Consider the following 26,786-nt stretch of genomic DNA (forward strand, 5'->3'; position numbering starts at 1 on the left):
AGTTTAAATTATTTAAATTATTTTAAATTTAAAATTTAAAAATTAAGTTAAAATCCTTGCTTAAGTAATTTTTTGAAGTCATTATTTGTCTTATTGGGGAAAGGGTGAACTGTACATATGCCCACCCCATTTCTTTACCTAAGAGTTAGGGATTTGGAGAATCCATAGGTTTGGAGAATCTCCCAATATTTTTGGCATAGTGTTGATTTTTTTGTGCTTTTGCAATGCTCATATTTTTTGGCTGTTGTGATTTGAAATATGTTTTGTAATAATTTTCTGAGATTTTTCTTATTAACACGACTGCTACTATCTTAGAATTTAATCAAAACAGACTATCACATATCATGGTTTTATGTTTGTGTATTCATATGGTAGAACGAAGGCTTGAAAACTTTCATAACAGCATCATATTGAATCCAGAATGAAGTCATCATGACAAAAGTTCCCATGACTACTTACTAAGATGTTAGTATCTTCTGTTTCCATTTTCTTGTGAGATGGTGGGTGATGAGTGAAGGATGAAGTAAAATGTGACTTTGGCTGATACAGAGCAGTCTATGTCAGTATTTGGCATAGAAAATCCAGAAGATGTGTTTGGGACTAATAGTTAATAGAAATAATTTTAAGAATGTCCAAGTTCTTGGAAATTCTTTAGGGGATAAATAGAAAGATCACTCATGATCATTGATAGGCAGGAAAAAATTAGTGAAAATGGGCATATTACCACAAGCAATCTATAGATTCAATACAATCCCCAGCAAAATTCCATCACAATTTTTATAGACCTTGAAAGAGCAATTCTCAACTTCATATAGATGAACAAAAAAACCCAGGATAGCCAAAACAATCTTGAACAATAAAAGAACTTCAGGAAGAATAACCATACCTCACTAGAGAGCAATAGTGATAAAAACTAAATGGTATTGGTATGGAAACAGAAATATTGATCAAGGGAATAGAATTGAAGATACAAAAATAAATTCACACATCTATGGGTACTTGATTTTTTTTATAAAGAAGCCAAAACCATACAATGAAAAACAAGAAAGTTCTTCATCAAATGGTGCTGGTCTAACTGGATGTCTATATGTAGAAGAATGAAAATAGATCCATATTTATTACCCTGCATATCCAAGTGGGTCAAGGACTTTAACAAAAAACAGATACAATAAATCTCATAGAAGAGAAAGTGGGAAATAACATTGAATGTATTTGTGCAGGAGACAATTTATTGAACTAAACACCAGTGGTTCAGGATCCAAGATCAACAATTGATAAATGGGACTTCATGAAACTGAAAAGCTTCTCTAAGGCAAAGGACACTCTGAATAGAACAAATTTGCAGCCTACAGATTAGGAAAGAATCTTCAGCAACCCAGTCTGACAGAGGGTTAATATCCAAAATGTATAAAGAACTCAAGACATTAAGCACAAACAACCCAAATAACCCAATTAAAAATGGGCACAGTCCTTCCTTAGTGATCAGGTAAATGGAGAACAACAACAACAACAAATCTGATATTCTATCTTACACCAATTAGAATGGCTACATGATGGTGGATATGTGGAACAAGGGGAATACTCTTCCATTGATGGTGGGACTGCAAACTTGTACCACAACTCTGAAAATCAATTTGTCAGTTTTTCTGAAAACCTGGAATAGTTCTACCTCAAGATGCATCTATACAACTCCTGGACATATACACAAAAGATGCTCCAACATCTCACAAAGTTGCTTGCTCAACTATGTTCATAGCAGCTTTTTTATTTTCTAATAATTGAAAACTGGAAACAACCCAGATGTCCCTCAACCGAAGAATGGGTAAAGAAAATAAGGTACATCTACACAATGGAATACTATTCAGCTATTAAAAATCTAAGGGATCATGAATTTTGCAGGCAAATGGATGGATGTTGAGAATATATCATCCTGAGTGAGGTAACCCAGTCCCAAAATGATATGCATGGTATGTATTCACTTATATGTGGCTATTAGTCATAAAATATAGTATACCATTCTACACTCCCCTGACCCAAAGAAACTTAACCAGAAGGAATACACAAGCAAGGATGCTTGAATCTCACTTAGAAGTAGCAATAAAATAGTCATAAGAGGCGGATGGACAAGGGATGAGGAGGAGGATGGGGGGGGGTGCATTTCAGGATCAGGTGTGGGGAGGAACAAGAGCGATGACTATGCAAATGAATTAAAATCTGCTACTGACAGGGGTGGGGAGGTAGGGGGCAATTCCAGGAAAAGACTGAGTTTTGCGATAAGGAAGGTGCCCAAGAATCAAAGAAGGGGGTGACTCATAGCATTGGGGATATGGAACTTGAAGAGGCTAACTCCTGTACTCAGTCAGAAACCCCAATAGACCCTTAGGGACACCAAACCACCCACAAAACTTTGGGCCCAAAATTTATCCTATCTACAAGAAATGCTGGCACGGGGGATGGAGCAGAAACTGAGGAAAATCCCAACCAATAACCAACCCAACTAGAGACCCATCCCATAGACAAGCAGCAATCATTGACACTTTTAATGATACTCTGTTATGCTTACAGGCAGGAGTCTGGCATGGCTGTCCTCTGAGAGACTCCACCCAGCAGCTGACTCTAACAGATACAGACTCCAACATCTAGACAGTGAATGGGGCTTGAGGACTCTTATGGAAGAATAGGAGGAAGGATTGCTAACCTGAAGGGCATAGGAACTCCATAGCCTGAAAAATACAGAGGAGGATGCTCACAGTCAACCATTGGACTGAGCATGGGGACCCCAATAGAGAAGTCAGAGAAAGGACTGAAAGAGTTTACAACCCCATAGGATGAACAACATTAACCAACCAGACTTCCCAGAGCTCCCAGGGACTAAAACATCAACCAAAGAGTATATATGTAGGGACCCATGGCTCCATCTGCATATGTAGCAGAGGATGGTCTTATCTGGCATCAATAGGAAGAGAGGCCCTTGGTCCTGTGAAGGCTCGATTCCCCAGTGTAGGGAAATGCTAGGGTGGTAAAGTGGGAGAGGGTGGGTGAGAGGGGGAGCACCCTTATAGAAATAGGGGGAAGGAGGATTGGATAGGAGGGTTTCACAGGGGAAACAGGGAAAGGGGATAACATTTGAAATGAAAGTACATAAAATATCAAAAACAAAACAACAATAAAAAAAAAAAAACCAGAGGCAGCTAACCTAGATCCTTGTGGCTCTCAGAGACTGAACCACTAACCAAAGAACACACACAGGCTGGACCTAGGCATTCCTGTACATATTTAGAAGATATTCAGTTTGGTTTCATGTGGGTCCTGCATAGCTGGAGTGGGGATATCCTATAAGCTGTTGCCTGTCTGTGAGTCTGTGGGATATGTTCTTCTAGCTGTGCTGCCTTATTTGGCCTCAGTAGGAGAGGGTGTGCTTATCTTTACAGTAACTTGATATGCAAAGGGTGGGGGGGTACTCAAGGGGCTCCTACCCTGTCAGAGGAGAAGGGAAGGGGAAATGGAAGAAGGATTGTGGAGGGAGTGACTGGGATGGGACAGAGAGCAGGATGTAAAGTAAACAAGAAAAATAATAGTAATAATAACAAACTGAAACTATTGTCACGTTCTGAGAAGAAGATAATAAATGTTCAGTTCTAACTCATACATCTGTTGTCTGACCCCACCCATACCACTCCACCTCCTTGCCAAGACTCCCTGAGCATCTCTAAAGAGGAGTTAGAAAGAACATAAGAGGAAGAGGTGGGGAGAAGCCTGCTGAGAAGAGCTGTCTCTTGGACATAATAGGGCCATCACATTCATGAGCTTATAACAGCTGGCATAACATACACAAAGATCACATCAGACAGAAGCCCAACATACATAGGTCAAGTATCTCCTGACACTGGCCTCTAATGAGGAGCTATTTGCAGGGTATAGTTGGTGAGGCAGAATCATGGCCCATAACTGTGCACATGTGGGTAGCACTATTTGGAGTCAATGGGTTATAGACAAAACAGAAGTAACCATAGAATTCATAGATCCAAAGGAAGATGTGCTGGGTGGGCTGTAGGAGGGGAACTTGTGGATAGATGCCATCATGTTTTAGTATATAAATGTATATATACATTTAGTAGTATATATACATTTTCAATGATAAAGACAAATTAAAATAACTAAAAAGTACCCTTTTCTTTTAATACCTGAATTTCTCGGTTCCTCATCTTCCTTCCTCACATATGGATGTACTATACATGGAGCTCTTTACTTCTCCTGGAAGGCCACTTACTTTCTCTCTGCCAATGACAATATTGCAAACTCATGCTTGTCCAAGTCTCATTCAGTCACTGAAGGGCAAATCCCAAAAACCAGAATGAAACTTTCCATGACCATTTGGCTAAACTGTCAATAAACTTCCTGTGATCTCTATGGTTAGCTTAATTGGGGAGAGGAACTTTGTGTCCCACTTACCCTTTGGGTGTTTGGGAATGAGTGACCCTGTGAAGTATTTCTTGATTAGCTGTTATAAGATTTGAAGAGGTTAGAAAATGGAAATGAGAACCTTATGGAAATAAAATGTGAAAGTCACCTTTTTAATTCTAAATACTTTGGGACTTAAATATCTCTCTTAATTATATTTAAGCCTTAATGTAAAATTAGCTGAAATATGTGGAGGTTGCTGATGTGATCTGTTGTGAGAAATCCCATCCTTGGTGTGCAGTGGGGAGTCAGCAGTGGGGAAGTGGGGCTTCTCCATAGGGTTGGTAATGGCAAGCTTACTGAGGCTGACCTTCTGCATACTGATCTTTGCTGCCAGAGCAATTGTGTTTCCCTTAATTACCTCCATTCCCATGGTTCCTGTGCTCGTGTTTATTCATTTGTGGTCATGTGGGTGTATTATCAGATGCCATTTAGTTTAGATACTTCAAATCTTTTCATCGCCTGGCTCTCCACAAAAAGTACTTGGAAAACGCTCTACATGGAAGAAACTCCCTCTGAAGTTGACACCACTGTCCTCACTGTGCCCTGCACAGCACTCGGCAAATCGTAATCCTTAATACACTTAATCAGTGCTAGTTAAATACTTTCTGAAGTCTTTGATATAAGGAATATTCTTAAACTCCTACTTTTATTTAAAGTTGTATTTGTGAGGTCAGTATCTATTTGAGTAGCTATGAAATATAATTTTTCTTAGACTTTTTAATGTTTTACTTTAAAAAAACCCTCAAATTAAAAAATACTGCATAAGAATGACAATTTATGTTTAGATTCCCAGCACTCAGTTAGAGTCTGAGGCAAGAGGATTGCTCTGAGTTAAAAGCCAGTCTTGGATAAATTGTGAATTCTAAGCCACCTAAGCTATAATATTCTACTTTATTTAAAGATTCCTGTCAACTAATAGAACTTCAACAGTAATAGTATAACTATTCTTTGATTAATAAAGTTCAAACCTCTTGAGAGACAAAAATCTAGGGAGGTAAAATGTTAAATGGTCTTGAGGTACTAGATTTGTATTAGAACCTCCCTGCCAAAAAACAAACAAACAAACAAACAAACAAAAAACTAAAATCAAGTTGCCCAATGATTATCAGGTGTGCAGCATGCAATTCAGTGACAATACTTTTTATAGTCCCAAAAATGATTAGAAGGGCAACAAGCCACATAAAAATGTCCTGGGCACTTGTGATTTCAATATGGAATGCTACAATCAAGTTTCCAATGTTTGCCCTAATTGACAACAAAGGGTTTGTAACTAAGAGTGAACTTTATTGTTGAAACATCAGGATTTGGATGACATGTGGCCCAAGACATCTTGTGGGTCTCTTTCTGTAGATGTGAGATGGAACAATTATATTAATGTCAGAGAGATTTCACTGAGGATCAAAGGATGGAGTAAATTGTAACATATCTGGAAATATGGGATATGTATATTGCAATAAATGTTAGTGATACTATAATAATTTAAAATCTCCCAAATTTAATTATATATATGAAATGAAGCTCCTTCAGAATAGCATTGGGGACATAATTTTTGAATGTTAACAACAACTGCATCATTTGATAATCTAGTCTACTCTAAGGACTCTCAGAAACCATTAGATCCCTGGTGTGTACTCTTATTTGAGGGGAGAAGAAGAAAAAGAAGAAGGAGGAGGAGGAGGAGGAGGAGGAGGAGGAGGGGGGGTGAGGAAGAGAAGGAGGAGGAGGAGGAGAAGAAGAAGGGATCCACCCTATCTCAAAAGCAATGCTCTCTATGGAATGAGAGATGGTAAATGCAGAGAGGCCAACTGTGGTAAGTGAAGGCAGAGTTCTGTGAATTTGAATGGAGCATGCCAGTGACCAATGCAGTGAAGAAGGAGAACACTCTGAGCTCTGGGAAAACTGGAGTCTCACAGATATGGAGGCATATCAATTAGAATGAAACAAATATGTTTTTAGAAAGAAATGTAAAGAAATCATCCAGCCTCTTAAGGAAACTACACTTTAACGCTGAAGCTGAGATATCCCCTCTACACACACACACACACACACACACACTGAAGCTGAGACAGCTCCCTACACACCCACACCCACACTTTTTTCTGTCATCCTGGTAACAGGAAGCAAGACCACAGATATTTTTGTTCTGCTGGTCAATTAAATTTAACATTGTTTAGGAATGAGACAAAAAGTTCAATACTAACATCAAGGAACTATGGAGTTCAGCAGAGCAGCACCAAGAAAGAGAGGGAGAGGGAGAGACAGAGACAGACAGATATAGACAGAGACAGACAGAGTCAGAGAGATAGATGGAGACAGAGATGAAGACAGATATACAGAGGTAGAGAGACAAAGACTGATCCATAGAGATACAGAGAAAAAGAGAGAAAGATGGAGAGAGGCATAAAGAGACAGAGATAGACAGAGAGAGATGACAGAGACAGAGAGACAGATAAATGGACGCAGTATTCTGAAAGGAGGGTGAGTGAGTGTAGGAAAGCCATAGAAGCCAAGAAAGGATAAAAGACTGAAAATAAATATGGTAGGAAATTTACAAAATGATTTTGGAGGATGGGATTGGGGATGCAAGAGTGACAGACAGACAGTTCTGGGGACATGAATCTGAGACTAAACCTTCTATCTGTGTCCCTGTATCCAGTTCATTTTTCATATTAAAATAGCCGAGGAGATGCTGTAAAGGGTTCCCTGGGTGGTATGGATCTTAGTCTTGATTCTCAGCCTCAGTGGAATGTTAGGAGTTGAGTTGGTTAGAGTTCTCATTTATTATAATACACACAAAGAATAATGATTACATGTTATTTTGGCTAACAATAACAACACACCCTCAAGTTTTTGCTCTGGGCAGTTTCCATCTGTTTTGTTCTACATGGATTATATGTATAAGTGTATGTTTGAAATCAGCTTTGTGCTGAAGTTATGGAATTGAATCCTCTGTATTCCCTTGACTGGCCAGGGTACCATTACTCTCTTTGAAAAATTATCATAAATAAAGTCAGAAATTCATAAACCTTAAAATTTCTCCTAGAAAGATAAAACCAAAAGTCTTTAGAAATACAAGGTATAAAAGTTGCTTAAAGCATGGTGCAAATTCCCTTCTTCCAGAGATATTAAGAAATAGTATAAAAACCTTATGAGAGAACTTTTATTAAAATGATGCTGTGTTATTTAAGTAACATAGTTATCTTATAAAATGAATGGTATTTTTGAGATAGCATTATGAACTTTCTTAAGTTGGTTTACAAATACTTATCCACCTTTTAAAATCACATGCATTTGATTGAGTCCCAATAGGAGATGTAGTGTTTGGAATTAGGACTTCAAACTGAAGAGATGAAAACATTTGGGAACAGTCTTCATCCCTTAGAGCCCTAAACACACTTGGGTTTTTATAGAAATAATGACTGACCTTTGACATTTGGCAATGTACTACAAGACAGGAGAACATTTAAAAAGATATCCCCCCAAAGGTGAAACATGTTATTTTTTTTCAAAGAAAACAAAAAGAACAAAAATGAACACAAATCCTTGCAAAGGCACAAATATTACAAACTATGCAGGGATCACAAAATATAGAGCAATGGTCCTTTAAATTTACCTGCTACCCATGTGGTCTTGAATGCTGAATTTTAGTGTCCCATTTGCTTATCACAGGGCAGGGGGTGGAAGTCTAGAATTTACACAGTCCTGGATGAAACTCAAAGAGAGAAAATTAATGGGCATTAAATAACACTATCAGTACTTTGAGAAGCAGCCAAAGTAATTTTTAAAGGAAATTTATAGCCTTCAAATCTTACTGATAAAGTTTATCTTCATCATTGAACTTATTAGGGCAAAACAAATGAAAAAATTAAAAATGAAATATTAAATATTAAAATATAGTGCCTTTAAATATAAATATTAGGATTTTGCTAAAATTAAGCAAGGTCATAAAACTTGGATGAAACTAAATGAGGAAAGAGAATCAATTCCAAAAATGATAGGAAGAATAAAAAGCAAAATAAAAATAAATATTGAGATAAATAGCATGACAAGAGAGGATTCATGTCAAAAAATTTGAAAGTATAGTAAAAGAAGGCAGACTCCAGAGAAAATGTAAACTCTCCATGGAACTCAGTTTTATTACTGTCTAGTGCTGAGCAGTGCTATGAAACGACTGTTGTGTCTTCTCCTAACTTTCTTTCATTTAGTTCCCTAACCAATAGATAAAGGAAGCTGATAAATTGATGTTGCTTTGAGCCCTGTAGATCACTGGGGAAAGATTCACAGAAACAGTATTTCTTAAGTCCTTAGGTATGAAACACTTGTGCCTTTACTCTTGAACATCACTACCACAAGTTGTAAAATCTTAGGCTAGTATTTTCTTTCCTGGGGTATATGAAATACCTTACTTAATTTTACTCTAATTTAAAATATAGTTACTGAACAACAATCTGGCACAATCTTAAGTTTTCTTTAAGGTAATTTTCTAAGTTAGGGTCTTACTACTATGAACAGACACCATCACTAAGGCAAATTTTATAAGGACAACATTTAATTGGGGTTGGCTTATAGGTTCAGAGGTCCAGTCCATTATCATCAAGGTGGGAGCATGGCAGCTTCCAGTCAGGCATGGTGAGGGCAGAGCTGAGAGTTCTACACCTTCATCTGAAGACTGCTAGCAGAATACTGGCTTCCAGGCAGCTAGGATAAGGGGGTCTTAAAGCCCACACCCACAGTGACACACCTACTCCAAGAAGGCCACACCTTCTAATCATACCTATGATTCTGAAATTTGAATAGGAGGATGACCCTGATTTTAAGACAAAGGCAATTCTAATTTATAGAGTGCATTGTAGGAGCCTGAACTATGGGAAAATACATTGCTTAAAAGAGAAGATGGTTATTTACCTCTTTCTTCACTCTCCATTTCTGTTACCCTCCTTCCCTCTCTTTTTTGTTAATCTCCTCCATTTTCCATCCTCTTTTCAAAGCCTTTTATTAACCCATTCTCTACAACTCTTTCCTTTCTTTTTTCTTTTCTTTCCTTTCCTTCCTTCCTTCCTTCCTTCCTTCCTTTCCTTTCCTTTCCTTTCCTTTCCTTTCCTTTCCTTTCCTTTCCTTTCCTTTCCTTTCCTTTCTTTTTTCTTTTTTCTTTTTCTTTTTTTTTTTTTTTTTGAGACAGGGTTTCTCTGTATAGCCCTGGCTGTCCTGGAACTCAATTAGAAGAGCAGGCTGGCCTCAAACTCGAAATCTGCCTGTCTCTGCCTCCCCCTATGATATATCTATAAAATGTCCTGTACACCTAAGACTCAGGAAAAATTGTGAAGAAAGGGTTGGAAAGATTGCCAGACTTAAAGCTGACCTGTTGGGATTAGATAAACTAATAGGGGGGAATTTTCACAAGGTCTCATCATTAGATGAAAAGTTGTAGACACTGAATAGCTGCTGAGAAAGAATCAGTTTTCTCCAAGTGGTCAGCCCTACACACATGTACACATGTGCAACACTTGATGAACCCAGTAGATTGTGTATTTGTATGTGTCTTTAAGTTTAAGATGTCACACATTTTAGGAGTTGGATGTCCCTGGGGGGAGTTGCAGTGAGGAGAGGGAGAGACATAATAACAGAAATATAGTGCTGATACATAAAATCTTTAAAAACAATTAAAAAAACCCATGGTAATTTGTTTTTATGTGAAGTGTCAATGACTTTCCTTTTAAAGTCCAACATATCAGTGTCTGGAGCAGCTTACTATTTATGTGTGCAGCTGTATACATACATCTAATTTGCAAATTTAATTTTTAAGACAAAATTTATCAACATAAAATTTATCTCCTAGGCTATTTTAAAATGGTACAATTTGGTGGTTTTTAGTACTTTACAAGATTGCAAAACCATCATCATTGTAGAATTCCAGAACATTCTTATCACCCTGATAATAAACCTGATAGACATTAAATTTTCACTTCTTATTCTACCCTTTCTGAATCCTCCACAGCCTGCCTCTATGCATTTGATTAATTTACACATTCAAGTAATATAATCATATAACGCAAGACATTTAAGACATCCTTCTTTTAATTAACATAAAGTTTCAAGGCTCACTCTACTGTAGTATGTATCAATACTTGCTTTGTTTTCTAGCTAAGTAATATGATAAAATCTGATATGTCCATTAATCCAAACACAAATTTGAACAACTAGACCATCCACCTACCTTCTACCAAGCTCTAGTGAACACTATACAAAGAGAGGGGCAAAAGAGTATAAGAGTTGGAGATTGCAAAGAGTGGTGTGACTAGATATGACAAGGCTGCTGCACCCATGAATTCACAATAGCTGTGGTTACCTACATAGGGCCTTACGAAGCCATGGCAGTTAAGAATTGTAGCATGGAGGTGAGAGGAACTCCACAGCATCCATCTCTAGATGAGGATCTATCAGCAGTGGATGGTTTGCAAGGGGAGGGATAATCATGTTTTTGTTTTAGAAATGTGGTCACTTGTAAGTTTCACATGGGCCAGTGGATGACCCTGCGTCTATGTACATATGGGCACAAATAATTGGGCTCAATAGGTTAGAACATTTTAAAAAGTGTATCTAAAATGCACACTTGTAATTGAGAGGGAAGTGTGAGAGGGATTTGAGGGAAGGTGGGAGATGGGAAGTGAGGGGTGGATATGATCAAAACACAATTGATGTCTGTAGTTATGGAATTTTCGAAAAGAAGAATGAGGAGGAGGAGGAGGAGGAGGTGGTGGAGGAAGAGAAAAGGTTTTTTAAAAGTGAGCTCTTGAGCTCTGTTGGTGCCATATGTAATGGTGCCTTCTGCTTCCGTCTCTGTTTATACTGTGCTTGAAGCTTGTGTACAGATGAAAGCTTGGGGTGTCCACAGATACCTTCTGCACATGCTCAAAGCTTTGAGAATATTGAAGTCTTCTGTTTTCCTAGGAATAACTAAAACTTTTCAAGCCATAATCTTCATCTTTACGTCTAAAGTATTGATTTGTCTATTGTTTTCCTCCACCTTGTTGAAGACAGAGTGCTGTAACTGTCAAGTTTAGACACACTACAGAAATGAGTGTCCAATATGACTCGTATAAAATATGGCTAGCACTGTACATCCAGAGACCTATAAGTCACCATGAGATTAGTGATGTTTGATGTTCATGGAACCACAAAGTAAACAGTGATATAATATGGCATCTATTTGTTTTGTCAGAGGTTCACCATTGTGTGATTCTGTGCACATATGACTGAGTTCAGAGGCTGAGTATTTTGCCTTCACTAGTGTGTGCACTTATGTCTATATACCTGTGTTCCCATCTTCATGTTACTGTATGCTCCCTGCCTGTATGTGGCTTATGTGTGCCAGCATGTTCTTTGTTATTTGCTGGCATCTCCCTACCTAATAGCCTTTCCCAGAATGCGTTATCAGTCTATAATTCCTCAAAATAATCCTCACATCTTTGACCATATGTAAGTTCCTTTGACCATATGTACTCTGTTTCTCTTCCTTTTTTGGCATGGGAGCATGGTCTTTGCAAGTTGCCATGCTTTACCCAGTGTCATCACACACAATACATATTTCTTCTTAAATGACAAACTCCTGACCATGTAGCTTCTTAGTTCTTGGAAACGTCAGAATTTATTGAAATAAAAGCAAGCCTGGTAACATAAATGAGTGGTAACAATTCTTTTTTATCCTCTGCTTTTTATATGACTATCTGTATGTTAATTAGAAGATAAAGAATATTGTGTCTGTGCTCATAAAATTATTTATTTTGTTTTTAAATTTATCCATAAAATATATTGGCATCATATTCTTTCCTCTACCCCAAATTCTTTGCAATTGTCCCTTTATTCCCTATTCACCCAACTTCACATTCTTTTTCTCTCTTAAAAAACCAGACAAAATATAAAAAACATATGGTGTATATGACACACACACACACACACACACACACACACACACACACACACACACACACACCAGAACATGGAGTCTTTTGTGTTGGCCAAATACACGTGAGCATGAGACCTGTGGATATACCCAGTGTAAGTCCATGGAAGAAAATGTAGTTTTTTTTCTCTCTGCAGCAATCATTTGGTTAGGGGTGAGAATCTATGCTCATTTGCCCTGCTCCATGCTTTATTTTGTCCAAAGCTCATGCAGGCCTTGTTATAGTGTCACATTCTCTGTGAATTCATACATTCATACATTCATGAGCATAATTGAAACTGTGTCTGGAAGATGCTGTTTCCTTGGATTATCCACTATTTATAGTTCTTACAGTCTCTCCTCTCCACATATACCTCTGAGACTTGATGGGAATGAAAATCATAAAGACATTCCATTTTAGGATGAATATTCCTAGGGTCTCAGTGTCTGTACTTTGTTCAACTGTGGGCCCCTGTGTTAATTACTACCTAGTCTGAGAAAAAGCTTTTCTAAAAGTTTTTCATTGAGTGATGAGCTGATCTATGGGTATAGCAGTACATCATTAGAAGTTGTTTTGTTTATGGCTATGTGATATTGTAAAATAATAGTAGTAGATATTCCCCAGTGACTCATGACCTACATACTCTCAGGTTATTGGCCTTATTAACAGTGTAAGGAATGAGTTCTATTTCATAAAGTAGGATTTACCTCCAATTAAAAGTGTGGTTGGTTACTCTTAAAACAGTTTAGTATATTTTGTAGGTAAATTGCTATTGTCGCTCTCAGGGCTGGTATTTGGGTGAGATTTGAGGATTTCATTTGAGAATTGCTTTTCTGCTCCTATAGCCTGCATAGTACCTTTAAATATTTTGAAACCTAATCAATAGGAATGAAACACCTTTTCACTATGTTCAGTGACATAAGTATGTGGTGTTTTCAGCAACAATATCTTACCATCATGTTGAGGAAGGTAGCCAATGGCATTGGAAATGACATGTAATGTTTGTAGTGGTCTCTGAGACCCAGTTGGTCAATGACTCGAAAGATGTAAATCATTCTTGGTACTACTGATTCTTTAGTAGCATATGATGCCTAGTTAGGAAATTTCTTCATCATTATGTGGCTACTCTAGTTAAATTCCCTTCATGTATGGTTATATTTTAGGAAGCTTCTATAGTAGTAGATTTTGTGCAGCTTTTCAAGAGAACTTTAATGTTAGTGTCTCCTCTACTCTTACACTCCTCTATTTCTAATTTCAAATTTATCCATTTATGACACTCTATTTGTATTTCCTTCCCTTAACATATCATCTTCATGGTGCTTTACAGAGTCCCTAACCTCTTTGCATATTCTAAATGAAACATACATATTTAAAGATTAAAAGATGATATCCACATATAAATAAAAACTACCATATTTTTCTTTTGGGATCTGTGCTATTTCACTCTGGATAATTGTTTCTCACTCCATCCATTTACCTGCATATTTAATGACAGGATAATATTTCATTGTGTAGATGTGTAACAACTTTATTATCCATTCATGAGTTGATAGACATTTGATAGGCTCTTTTCAATTTCTCACTACTATGAATAGAACAAACTGTTCCATTTACCCTCTCTAGTGTTAGTAAGAAATTGTAATGGTGAACATTCTGTTTAGAGAATAAGAAACTATGCTAGGCTTGTAAAAACAAAATGTCTTTTGGCTGGTATAAGGCAGTGAAGAAGTTGCTCCTACCCTAAGTGTACTCCATCAGTTAAGATGGATGCTCAAGATGGATGACTTCCTGGTGTAGTGGGGCTATTATTAAAAACTTCTGATTGTTGTAAAATATTTCATTTCCTAGATTTCTTACAAGGTAATGGGTTACAAGACTAAACAGGTTAATGGGTAATTTCTGCCTTTGTATGAAGTGCTTTCTTGCTTGGATGGCCGAAGTACCTGCTTGATGTCTGTTTCCATATCAAGCTTCGGTTACACAGAGCAGAATATTAGTTAATTTAGTTCTGAAAAATTATAATTTTGTAGTTTTGCCTTTATAATCCTTGGAGTAAACATAACCAAGGCCTTACCTAGAAAAAACTCTCCCTGGTTTAGTTCTAGCCAATTATTTTAATAAAAATCCTTTATTTTTATTATAATCAAAACTTTGATCAGATTGATGAATTTCTAAATTATTCCAGACCCATAACAAAATAATCTAGATTAGGTTCACACTTTTGGATAGGTTGATCTAAATTTCTGACTTATAAAGGTACAAGAGTGATATTCATTCCATAGCAAATTTACTTTGGGGTGGTAATTTGAAGTATAATAATTCATCCTGCAACTCAGAAGTCATAGTAAGCTGCAAATCCTGCCAGTTATTCAATCTCCAATACACAACTGAGAATTTGTAGACTTATGTTTCACTAGGCTATGATGTCCTATAATAAAGTGCACGTATTATAGGGAGTAAATAAAGTCTTGAGTAAACCTGTACTGCTAACTTGGGTGAAGTCATGTCAAATAACCCAACACCTCAGCACCATGAGAATTACCAAGCCTTCCCTGAGTAAGGATCAGAGGGTTGCAAGGCTTCCTTAAGTCCAAGTGTAAATAGTGTCAGTGTGCAGAAGATGTCCACAGTAGCTTTGTTCCCCTGGATATTCATGGCCTAAAGGCTGTTCTCTTACAGAGACAGATCCTACTGAGTTTAGCTAACTCTGTCCCCTTTTAAGTCCATATGCCATAAATCTTGCCTCTTTGTTCATCTTTTTGCAGTAACCCTGTCAGAGCCCAAACACAAGAGCTCAGCATCTGCTTGATGTCTCTGGGTCATGGTATCATGGTGTCCTGGTGACTGTGGCATGGCAGTGTGTGCTATGGCAGTGTGTGCTTGAAGTTGAAAAAGTAGTCAATAGTAGTGGATGAGAAGTATGTGGACAGACTAGATGTATAGTCAAAGGGAAAAATCTTAGTGGCTTCAAGTTCTACCTAAACAATCCAATGGCTCTATTCCTGATGTGTCTTGTAATTATATCTGGGCAGGAAAGACCAACAATGGTAAAGATTACCCCCCCCTCCCCGATCACCACAGGAACTGTTATGATCATCCTCCTTACCATGCTAAGTGTCTGTTGTTGAGCAAATATAATGAACTCACCATGAATTAAATAGGAAGGTCCATCTGAACACATAACAAAATAATAAATGTGGATGTTTAGGGAATGAGGAAAGTCCCAAGTGAATGTATACTGTTGACCTGGTACACACATGTCAATGACCACAATGCCTCAGCATCCCAGGAGATTAGGGGGATGGCAAAATCTTCCTGGGGTGTGAGTGAAAAGTTTGATAGTATATAAAGAAAATGTCCACACATACCCCCTGCCCATAAACAATTTACTGGCCTAAAGACTGCTCCTGCTCCCTTACACAGACTGATCCTACCAAGGTCAACTAAACCTCACCCCTGTTCATCTATTTCAAATAACTTTGCCTTTTTATCTTGTTCCTTGTTCAGCTGTATTCAATAAAACTGACTCCATGCTCAACTGATTGTTACAAACAAACTGAGCTTCCTGGAGCTGTGGCTTATCCATCAGAGAGCCCAGTCTTTACTTTAGATGTCTGTCCTTCATTCTCTCATTACTCCTAGTTATGGTTTCAGGACTCAAGGCATGCAAGGACAGGAGAGTATATTTAATGGATATTTGACTCATGGTATGTTCACTTTTAATGACTTTATTAGCTTATAACCCTATTATAAATTGGAGGTTATTTGTCTTCACTGGCTAACAAGGGGAAAAGCACGGGATGACATCAGGCAAAGTGTTTCTTACTATAACTTACTGTTATTTTCCTTGATAGGTACTTCCCTTGTTACCTGAACCAATTTATTAATTTCCACAATTACAGTAAATGTGGCTTTGATGATTCTTCCTGACATATTCAGTGGTTTTCTGGAGGTAGGTATATTTGTATACCTTATCCTGATGTGTGCACTTATTTACTGTTGTTTGGAGAATTAACTTGAACCGTAATTTATTTGTTTGGCTATTGTGTCCTATTTTTTTCTTGAACTTAGATTTTTAAAAATTATTCTATGTTTTTGAGATAGCACTATAGTTACATTATTTTCACTGTACTTTTGCTCTGCTCAAACCTTATATACAACTTCTCGCTCTCCTTCAAGCTTTTGTCTTCTTTTATCTTAATTGTTGTTGTTGTCAGCATGTATGTGTTTACATGACTATAGCCTGTTCAGACTTGATGGTGTTATTTGTATGGGCATGTTTTTTGCACTGATAATTTGGTGCTCGATAGTCAATTGTTGTATTATATTCTCAGGACGGCTATTCCTCCCTCTCCCAGCACTCTATAGCTACGTATAGTTCTTTGTGTAGGATTGAGGCCTCTTGAGCTCTCCCTTGTTAATCATCCTTGGTAAGGGATCATCTTTGTTAAGTTCATGTTTAGGCTGTCTTGCTAGTAAGACTTTATGAATGCAGCTTCTCACAATTCTAAGAGATATGATTTCCTAGAGAACTAGTTGTTTCTCTGGTTCTTAAGACTCTTTTATCCCTCAGCCATCTTCTATAATGATCCTTAGGCTTTAGGGAGAGGCATTGGAACTGTCTCCATAGTTGGAACTGGGCTGTACAACTCTGCATTTTGGTTGGTTGTGGTTTTCAGATATGGTCGCCATTTGTAGCAAAACCAAGTTCTCTTAATGAGACAAGAGGAATATACTTATCTGTGGGTACTAGGATGAATATTCAGAATGCACTTAGGTATTATGCTAGTTTAGTAAAGTAACAGATGTAGGTTCTAATCTAAAATTAGTTCATTAGGCCTGCATAGTTGGCTAGGTTTCTAGTACCAGGAGAGATTTCCTTTTTGTTGGGAAGATTTAAATAGCACTGGAGAACAGAAAGATTTTGGTTACTGACAAGGCATGCAATGCCACGACTGAACATTTAGAGTTATTGTGCTGTGCCATGTGGTTCTTAGTCATCATATCATAGCTGGGTAGAGCTGATGGTTTCCTCCTTCCACTGGAATTTTGCATGGTCCCCTCTGGTACCACAAAATCTAGTCCCTTGTCCTCAGAGAGGAAGCTTTCAGGTCAGTTGCAACTCAGGGGACTTGAGTTCAAGTTCAAGAGCACAGTGTCTTCAGGAAGAGGGACTCATCTTCCACTTCTGTGGGGCAAACGAGGGCCATAACAATAGTATATAAGGCTTGGAGGAATCTCTTGAACAATCCCAACCAATTTTTTTTTAAAAAGTCTTTTTATGCCTCTTATTTCTTTTTTATTTATTTACTTTTGTTAGATGATCTTTGGATCTGTTATTGAAATCTTGAAAGGAGAATTCTCAGCTCATTTGAAAATTTTCCATTTAAATTATATATGTATATTTATATCGTTATATGTATTATAGTTATCTCAAACATCCTTCCTGTTATTTTATCCTCTTTCCTTCTTAATTAGAATGCCCAATCATTCCTCAAATCTCAGAACCTAATATTACTATTATGTGACAAAACTTTTCTTAGGAGACCCAGCACAAACATCTGCCCACCCCAGATAAGGCAGACCAAAGTATGAATATGACCAAAGTTCAATTTTGTAAATCAATGAGTTTTATTGGGCTTACTTAGGAATGTTGGTGAATGGTTACTTAGAGGTTCAGATAGGACTCAAAGGCAGCTCCATTAGCAAATCAAACCCCAACATGGTTGATAGCTCACAAAAGCTAGGAAAGTGGATTGCACTGCACAATATAAAGGCATCTCAACAGTTGGAGAGTGTTCTTTCAAGGAGCTTCAGTGGGTCTAAGCCTCTTCCAAGAAGCAGGACTGGTTTCTGCTTCTTCCAGGCAGCAGATTCTGTCTCAGGATTTTCTTTGCAACTTGGCTTGCCTGAGAGTGATGCTCAGAAATCTATATTGTTTATCCAGGTAGGGAGAGGCTAGGAAATCTGATCAGTTTCAGGGACTTCCTGAAGCTATCTTAAGTTGTTGCCCATGTATTTTTGGATATTTTCTTGTTTTATCTACACTAATCGCCTTTTTAAAAATCTGTTTATATCTCTCTTTCTTTTCTTCCTCTTCACCTCTGTCCTATTCCTATTCACCTCTTGCTTTGCTTTTTTGTTTGAGACAAGTCTTGCTGCATAGCCAAGGTTGTTGCCAAACCTCTGATTCCCACTTCTGTCACCTGAATGCTGAGATTGTAGATGTTTGCCACCATGCTCAGCTGTTACTTTTTAGATTGTTTAAAACTAATACCAAGCATGTTCAATATATGCTTACATTAGGATTTGAATTTGTTGTATTTACTTATTTTTAGTTTTTTATTCTTAAAAAGATGTCTTCTGTATTTTTTACTTATGTCTTTAGTTATGTTAATTTGCTGTGGGACTGCTATATTTTGATATGTGTTATTTTATGCTTTGTAGCACCAATTCCCTAAACTAACTAATATTTATATTGGATCAATGTCCTAATTTTAGGTGAACATACAAATTGTTTTGTTGTAAGTTTTAGTACATAACCGCTTTGAGTGAGTTGGGAGTTCATGGACTCCCATGAGTATCAGGCTTTCAATTTCTCCTCTTCCTTCCCGTCCCTTCCCTTCCCTTCCCTTCCCTTCCCTTCCCTTCCCTTCCCTTCCCTTCCCTTCCCTTCCCTTCCCGTCCCGTCCCTTCCCTTCCCTTCCCTTCCCTTCCCTTCCCTTCCCTTCCCTTCCCTTCCCTTCCCTTCCCTTCCCTTCCCTTTCTTCCTCTCTCTCCCTTTCTTTCTTTCTTTCTTTCTTTCTTTCTTTCTTTCTTTCTTTCTTTCTTTCTTTCTTTCTTTCTTTCTTTCTTTCGTGACCTGCAGATGCTGATGCTATGCAAGGTTTCTTTTTGTTTTTCAATCACTTTTCATTTTTTATTTTTTTTAAATGTTTTAAATTTATTTATTTTTAGAATTAATTTTTTAATTAGGTATTTTCCTCATTTACATTTCCAATACTATCCAAAAAGTCCCCAATACACTCCCCCCCCACTCCCCTACCCACCCACTCCCACTTTTTGGCCCCGGCGTTCCCCTGTACTGGGGCATATAAAGTTTGCAAGTCCAGTGGGCCTCTCTTTCCAGTGATGGCCGACTAGGCCATCTTTTGATACATATGCAGCTAGAGTCAAGAGCTCTGGGGTACTGATTAGTTCATAATGTTGTTCCACCTATAGGGTTGCAGATCCCTTTAGCTCCTTGGGTACATTCTCTAGCTCCTCCATTGGGGGCCCTGTGATCCTTCCAATAGCTGACTGTGATCATCCACTTCTGTGTTTGCTAGGCCCCGGCATTGTCTCACAAGCGACAGCTATATCTGGGTCCTTTCAGCAAATTCTTGCTAGTGTATGCAATGGTGTCAGCATTTGTACCCTGATTATGGGATGGATCCCTGGAGATGGCAGTCTTTAGATGGTCCATCCTTTCATCACAGCTCCAAACTTTATCTCTGTAACTCTTTCCATGGGTGTTTTGTTCCCAATTCTAAGAAGGGGCACAGTGTCCACACTCCACTATGTTTATAGCAGCCTTATTTATAATAGCCAGAAGCTGGAAAGAACCCAGATGCCCCTCAACAGAAGAATGGTTACAGAAAATGTGGTACATTTACACAGTGGAGTACTACTCAGCTATTAAAAGGAATGAATTTATGAAATTCCTAGGCAAATGGATGGACCTGGAGGGCATCATCCTGAGTGAGGTAACACAATCACAAAGGAACTCACACAATATGTTCTCACTGATAAGTGAATATTAGCCCAAAAACTTAGGATACCCAAGATACAAGATACAATTTGTTAAACGCATGAAACTCAAGAAGAATGAAGACCAAAATGTGGACACTTTTCATTTTTGTAGATATACTTTAAAACTGACATCTGCTATAAAGGTTCCCCATGAAATAGCTCACATTAGTTTCCTACAATTTCCTTTTATTCTTAAATCTTACATATACTTATTTGTTTCATGTAACCCATGTTGCCATGTCCAATTTTTTGAGGAACTGCCAGACTGATTTCCGGAGTGGTTGTACAAGCTTGCAATCCCACCAGCAATGGAGAAGTGTTTCTCTTTCACCACATCCTTTCCAGCATCTGCTGTCACCTGAATTTTTGATCTTAGCCATTCTGACTGGTGTGAGGTGGAATCTGAGGGTTGTTTTGATTTGCGTTTCCCTGATGATTAAGGATGTTGATGCTGGGCAGTGGTGGCTCATGCCATTAATCCCAGCATTTGGGAGGCAGAGGCAGGCAGATTTCTGAGTTTGAGGCTAGCCTGGTCTACAGAGTGAGTTCCAGGACAGCCAGGGCTACAGAGAAACCCTGTCTTGGGAAAAAAAAATATGTTGAACATTTTTCCGGTGCTTCTCAGCAGTACAGTATTCCTTAGTTGAGAATTCTTTGTTTAGCTATGTACCCCATTTTTAATGGTATTATTTGATATTCTGGAGTCCAGCTTCTTGAGTTCTTTGTATATATTGGATAATAGTCCCCTATCTGATTTAGGATTGGTAAAGATCCTTTCCCAATCTATTGGTGGTCTTTTTGTCTTATTGACAGTGTCTTTTGCCTTACTGAAGCTTTGCAATTTTATCAGGTACCATTAGTCGATTCTCGATCTTACAGCACACGCCATCATGTTTCCCCTGTGCCCATATGTTTGAGGCTTTTTCCCATTTTCTCCTCTATAAGTTTTTGTGTATCTGGTTTTATATGGGGTTCCTTGATTGGGGCAGATAGCTTAATCTTTAAAATTCTCATACCATGGAACTATAAAGACCTGAGTATAGAACCCTAGAGCACACACACACACACACACACACACACAATCCATCTTCAATGACACATGTGTGTAATCCCAGCAATTGGGATGAAGAAATAAGATTCCTAGAGTTTACTAGAGGACATTCATTCAAGAAAAATTGTTGATTTCCACATTTAGTAGGGCACTGTCTCAGGAAAAGTAAGATAGAAACTCATTGTCGAAGCTACCTGACCTCTGCATCAAACTCTACCCTCCACACTCACAGCAACACTCACCCCACACCCCCTACACATTTATACCCACAGGTATTTGTGAGCACATAAGCATGTACACAGACACACATATACACACAGGTGCAAATGCACTGATATCATTACCAGACTGACAGTCTTAACAATAGAGAATAAAATTCCTTCCTTTAAATAGTAGCTTCACACACAATGTTTCAAACAGTGACATTTTTAATTACTAGGTATCCATGCACATTAATATTCATGTGCACAAAGTATTCAAGTCAATGGAAATATCTTTAGAAGTTTAGCTGTTTAAAGAGAATTATTATCCTTTTAAAAAGCATTTTTTTAGAGTATATTTATTTCTACATGTACAGTTGTTTTGCCGGTATGAATGTTGTGTACCACATGTGTGCCTGGTGCCAATGCAGGATAAAAGACAGTTTCAGATCCCCTGAACTAGTGTTTATAAGCCATGTTGTGGGTGTTGAACCCAGGTCTTCTTGGATAGCAACAGTGTTCTTATATAATGAGCCATTTCTCTGGCCCTTGGTATTATTATTCTTACTGATTATCTATTTTCTATACTGCCTCCTTCAGAGTAGCTCCTTGGCAATGGCAGAGCACCTGCTGTGTTTATGTAAAAATGAAATTCAGTATTGGTCTTTTGTTCTAGACATATTTGTAATTACTATTGTAAGGCTCACTCTGCTCAAATATTACCATAATCCTCAGATAATGACATGGGTAATGATTTTTCTCCTTTGAAGAGTAAGATATTTCAGAGCCTCGATAGTAGAAAGACCTAAAACTCTAAGAGATATGTTTGTTAAGAAAAATGTGATAACTTCAGACCGTTTTTCAATACCAAGAGATAAAACATTGGAAAGTTTTGATTCAATGCCTTGAGAAATTATGTGATACAAATGCCTATGTGATACAAATGTATATTTCTATTTAAACTCATGTAGTAATAAAATGTCAAGAACATGTTTTATAGTAACAGATAAACTATCAAGCAAATCATATGATGCATTTTAATATGTGGAGGAGATCATTATATCTTTGTTAGCATATTAACAACATAATTTGTGAACAAATGTGACTAGGTGTATAACTTGATTGGCAGAGTTCTTGCCAAGCATATATGAAGTGCTGGGATCAGTCCTTAGTACACCTGTAATCTTAGTACTTAACAGGTAGAGGAAGAAGATCAAAGATTCCAAACCATCCTCTGCCAAATAGTAAGTTTGTACCAGGGATAGACTGGGTGTATACATAAATGGGGATTCAGGCTGGGGGCTTGAATCCAAGATAGGTAGATAGATAGATAAATAGATAGATAGATAAATAGATAGATAGATAGATAGATAGATAGATAGATAGATAGATAGATAGATAGATAGAATATTGTTTTTAAATTGCCATATATAAATTGCTACTACCTGTTTTTGGTTGTTAAAACATTTAAGTCATATAATTGGTTCCTAACAAGCAAGAAATAAAGTAATAAACTTTTACACAATTCGTTTTTAGCTATTGCCCCTAAAGATACTGATAAAATCAACAGGCATTTTGAACCACTCTAGTACAAATCTCTTTGAGTTTTTAGAGTTTTAGTGAACCTTCATGGAATTCCAGATAAGAAGTCCAGAATAGAATCCTTATCAGAATTACAAATACCCTTGTCATCTGCTAGCTATCCTCCGAAATGATAGGGTTGTTAACAATATTGATGATTACAAGTAGCCGTGGGTGAGGCAGGACAGAGGAGAACAGGAGTTAGGGAAAATAGTGATAAGACAGACATGTGATCAGTTGGATTCTCATGCCGCAGTCCATCATTGAGCACAGATGAAGCCCCTTCTGTCATCGTGTGTTAGATATGGGATCTTGACTGCTGAGCACTGTTACTTCAATTTGGAAAATCCTGTAATTAATTTTAGGCACAAAATTATACAGTATTTAATGATGAGTGTAGAATTTTGTATGAGAATTTTAAGAATTGGCTTTCCATTTAAAATTTTACAATAAGGAATTGGTTATATGGAATTATAAATAAGGAACATATTTAGAATATATTCATGATTCTTGAGGATTTCATACCCATGTAATATTATATCTAGTAATATCTGTCCCTGTTTCTGCCCTCCAGACCCTCCTACATCCTCTCATCATATCCCCTTACCAGCTTTGTGCATTTTACGTTCCTTTTTATTTTTTTTTTACAAATATGCTCCTAATTCCAATTAATGCTGCTAATATTCTATGGGTGTGGAACCATGCAATTGAGGATGGGGTAAAAGTGGATACATACTGAAAAAGAATGACTCCCATCCTTTAGCAAGTATCATAACTTTTTATTTTTAAACTTACTGAAACATGAACATTGCAAATGTTTTAGCAACCTATTTATTTCAATTACATAGTTGTCAATGAGTGGCTTAGGGATGATAGGATGAATGTCCTAGAGATAATAAGATGAATGGCTTACAAAATCCCAGAAAGGATCTCTGAAACCCATAAATTCTCTTGACAGAATTAGAGATGGTGTTGCTATTTTTGTTTGCCACTTTAGTAACTAATGTGTGTATTGAAAGGAAGGCAGAGTGAAACCCTGCCTCCCTTAACAACTTCATATGTGTTGTTCCTCAGGCATATCACCGGAGAGCACAGCTGATATAATAACTATTAAAGATCTATTAAAAGAAACTCTACAACTGTTTAAGAATCAGAATGACAGTGAGATGTCTCTAGGCACATAAACTGTTTCATCTCACCATCTATAAAACACAGGTAACGTGTGCCACCCACGGGTCTCGAAGGGATGATGTGAGGAAAGTGCTCTGCAGTTTTGTCATATTGAGCCTTCATTCTAATCATCCCATTAGTCTGTTTCTTAGTCATTTCAAAGCCCTGATAAAATGACATGCCATTGTTAAAACATGTTCGTTAAGCTGTCATCCTACATTTCTTTGCTCTGCAAAAGAATCTGTGCCCAGGCAAGGTGCTAGCATCTGATTTAAATGGATCTTGTTTAGGATTCTATTGTCAAGTATTAGAGGACTTTCTTCTTCATTAATAGGTACCCATCACCAAGGATTTCTTTAAGAACTCATGAGAATATATCCAGGTGATTTCTGTAGTCATTGCACTGTGAGCCTTCATGTTGAACTAAAAGATAAGATATCCTTCACATATACTGTAATGCATAATTCTATGTGATACATTTACTATTCGGGTACTGTCTAAACAATTGTGTGCATATAAATATAATATAAACAGAAGTTAATAATTATAAGCATACTGGAAAAGAGGAATGGTGTGATGGGTATGGAAGGCTGGGACCTGTGGATAAAGCACCTGCCGCACAAGTACCAGGACCTGAGATTGTACCCCTCAAACCCATATAAATCTGGGTGCAATATGTAAAGTTCTTAGCTCCAGTGCCTCTATCTTAAGATGGGCAGTGAGAGAATTCTTTGAAGCTTGTGGACTTGCTAACCTGGTGTACAAAAGAAGATAAAATTTACAATGCAGAGTTCCTAATGATTGTACTGTTCACTCATTTTGACATGTTCAAAATTCAATACAACTCATTACATTAAAAGAAAAAAATTAAATTCTAAATAACCACATTTACTGTTGATTTAGCAGCCGATATCAGTGGGCCAAAGGATCTAACTCCTATTCTTCTTACAAAAAGATTAAGTTTCTGAGCTTCTTGTGTTGTTGACTTTGGTTGTGCAACTGGTTTCTAATCAAAGTAAACTGAGCAGACCTTATTTATGTACATGATTGCTGAATGTGAGGTAGGACTACTGACTCTGCTTCTCCTCTACTTGCTCAAATGTCACTCTCTCTCACTAATAGATATAATACATTATATTAATATATTATAATAACATTTTATGTAATGTACATAATGAAATTGTTTTTATATATGGAGATAAACAAAATTTGGGGAGTTTGTTCTTTCCTTTCACCATGTGGAACTTGGGGATTGAACTCATGATTTTAGTGTTATGACAAACACCTTTACACAATAACCCAGATGAAAGGAATCCATGTTTAATTAATTAACATTTTTATAACATGTGAAAAATATTCACAACTCTCTTTTTTTGAAAATTGAAATCAATGGTAAGTTACTTGACTGTTTGACTGTGAATCTTTAAGGGAAGGCCCAGGGATAGAAAATTCAACAAATTTAAGTTTCCTGTCCCACGGCCGTGTCATGTTCTATTAACTAATCACATTCTCTTTTAATTAACATTCCATTAACTAGCATTAATTGGAATTAGGAGCATATTTGTAAAAAGAATAAAAAGAAACGTAAAATGCACAAAGTTGGTAAGGGAATAAGATGAGAGGATGTAGGAGGATTTGGAGGGCAGTAACAGGGACAGATATTACTAGATATAATATTACACGGGTATGAAATCCTCAAGAATCATGAATATATTCTAAATATGTTCCTTATTTATAATTCCATATAACCAATTCCTTATTGTAAAATTTTAAATGGAAATCCAATTCTTAAAATTGTTAGGTTAGAATTATAATCATACCTGAAAAGCAGAACTATGTGTTTTGAAGATGGTATGTATCTCCTGAATGAAACAGCCAACAAATCCAGGATTTGTTTAAAATCCTTTAAAAAAATATTACTCCCTGATTTTTTTTAATACTACTGTCATAAATTATATGCCAACTCTAGTTTCTCTCCATCTCCTTCTATCATTTATTTCCTCATAGTTGTATAAGTAATCTTGTATCATGCATATTTTTGTAAGATTTGTATGATACAAAGCCAAAATGCAAAAAAAACAAAAAACAAAAAAAAAAAGAGATGAGGTAGCACAATTCTCAAAATAGCATATTAGGAATTTGTATAACTAAACCAGTGGGAATAACAGGATACATGTTCTGTGAAAAAGATGCTTTCTAGACAGTGGAAGTAAAATCTGGTGATGCATTTCTTAAATTAGGTATACTTAAAATACAAATACAAAAATAAAAACAAAAGTTAATACAATTCTATGAGGTCAAAGAAATTAGAATCTGTTGTTAGGCAAACACAGCACTAATTTCACAAGAATTACTGGCGTACACTAGTCACACTTTGACATAGCTTAAACAAATCCTTAACTATGGTTGGATAATTATAATCATTACAAATTATTTAATTTACTTTTTTTGAGTACTATATTTGCATTATTTTATCCTTTTTTCCCCCATTTTACTCTTCTATTTCACCCATGTCCTCTTCATGCCATTTTAATTTATAATCTCTACATATATGTATGTGTGTTTTAATATAGGTATACATAATATATG

The sequence above is a fragment of the Mus musculus genome, chromosome 4 (genome assembly GCF_000001635.26).
Source record: "Mus musculus strain C57BL/6J chromosome 4, GRCm38.p6 C57BL/6J".
Lineage (NCBI taxonomy): Eukaryota > Metazoa > Chordata > Mammalia > Rodentia > Muridae > Mus > Mus musculus.